This window comes from Octodon degus, unplaced genomic scaffold (assembly GCF_000260255.1).
Source record: "Octodon degus isolate 3935 unplaced genomic scaffold, OctDeg1.0 scaffold00024, whole genome shotgun sequence".
Lineage (NCBI taxonomy): Eukaryota > Metazoa > Chordata > Mammalia > Rodentia > Octodontidae > Octodon > Octodon degus.
The window spans coordinates 7,744,750-7,746,526 of NW_004524600.1; positions in this window are offsets into that span (position 1 = coordinate 7,744,750).

Here is a 1,777-nt window from a genome sequence, read left to right on the forward strand (position 1 = left end):
AATAGTGTTTGGACAGGATATCCTGTCTGCTTCTTGTACTATGGATAACCACTAAGAAGATAACAATGTACAATATATTGATTATTGAAACTATCCTATTAATCAGTCTTTTATTTATTTATTTGGTACATGTTCTCACTATGCAGCTCAGACTCATAGTGATCCTCCTGGCTCAGCTTCCTCAGCCATAAGATTACAGGCATGTGCCCACACGCCCGGTTTTGTGGCCAGTTTGGTGCAGGGTCAGCACAGAATGTGGTACCAAGGATCTTACCCAGGTCCTTGTGCATGCCAGGCGGACTCTTAGACCACTGAGCTACCTCCCCAGCCCAAGCAGCCTTATTTTAATTGAGTCATTTATTTAAGGACACCCAATGCAATGATAATTAAACTCTAAGATACTGGATTTAGTGTTTGGACTTGACTTTTGGGAAGGCACAGTTGAGCCCATAACAGAAGACAAAACCATCTACAATCACTGCCTGTTCCAATAAGAGCAAAGCCTTTCTATAAGGGCTTCGCTGGAAAGTGCAAGGGCCTGAGTTCAAGCCCTGGTTCCGCAAAAAAAAAAAAAAAAAGAACAAATTACTGCTCGAACCGTGGAGAAGGATTCAAATGCACTCAATCTGCTAATGGTGGCAATTTCTTTTTCCAGAGATATGTGTCTTGTCAGGACATCCTGGGTGGTTCTTTGCCACTGTAAAGTTCTGTGTTTATCTGCATTGTAGAGTCCTTGCCTAATGTCGTTTTTTGTCACAATGGTTAAATTTTTTGTGAGATTGTTGAGGAAACAAGATGACTAAAGGTGTATTTTTAGAACCTAGAAGAATATTTGGTTCATATTAGATATGCAAGAATTATTACAACTTTCCAGTTAATAATTTGAGTCCACACAGTTCTATGAAAGTGTCTCCCTTGCTTAACTCCATTGTAAAAGAAGCCATATATCTATCTAACACCAGGTGGAGCTGGTCACCCAGGTACTGTGCCTTTGACTTGTTTATTCCCCCATTGGTGTCCCTGTTGAGTGCCAGTCCTGCATTAGATCACAGGACATTTATCCCTGGATGCAGTGGAGCTTACTGATTCTAAATCTTTCTCTTACATGTCACCGTTGTTGTAGTACTTTGAGCTCTAAGAGAGATGCTGTAACAAAGTATCACAAACTGGGCAGCTTAGCAAAACCATTTTACTGGTATAGCTGTAGAGGTCAGAAGTCTGAAAGTAAGGTGTTGGCAGGGCCATGCTCTGTCTGAAGGCAGAAAAGAAGAATCTGCTCCAGGCCCGGTTGTTCCTTGTTTCACGACAGCATAAAGCTGCTCTTCATGCGTCAGTGTTCCTGTGTGCATATCCACTTCTATAAGACTCCAGTCATATTGCATATAGGTCTACTCTGCTCCAGTATGATGTCAACTAATGACATCTGGAGCCACACTACTACCAAGTAAGGTCATTAAGACTTTAACACATGATTCTAGAGAGGACACAATCCCACCCATCACAGTCCCCAGATATAACCCACTCCCTAGCCATTGTTCCCCATAACATCTGCAAATCCACAGGGGCTGTCAAAGTGTAGTTTTCACATCCTGTAGTTAAACACAGGTCATATTCTCCCCCAAAAGAACTGTTACTATGTGGGATCCTTGATAACCTTTCTGTGTGCCCAATTTGAAAGAAATGTGGGCCCAATTTGAAAGATAACCTTAAGTTAAAGTACCAGAGAGGGAAAAGGAGTGGGAGAGAGACAGGGAGAGGGAGAGGAAAGAGAGGGGGA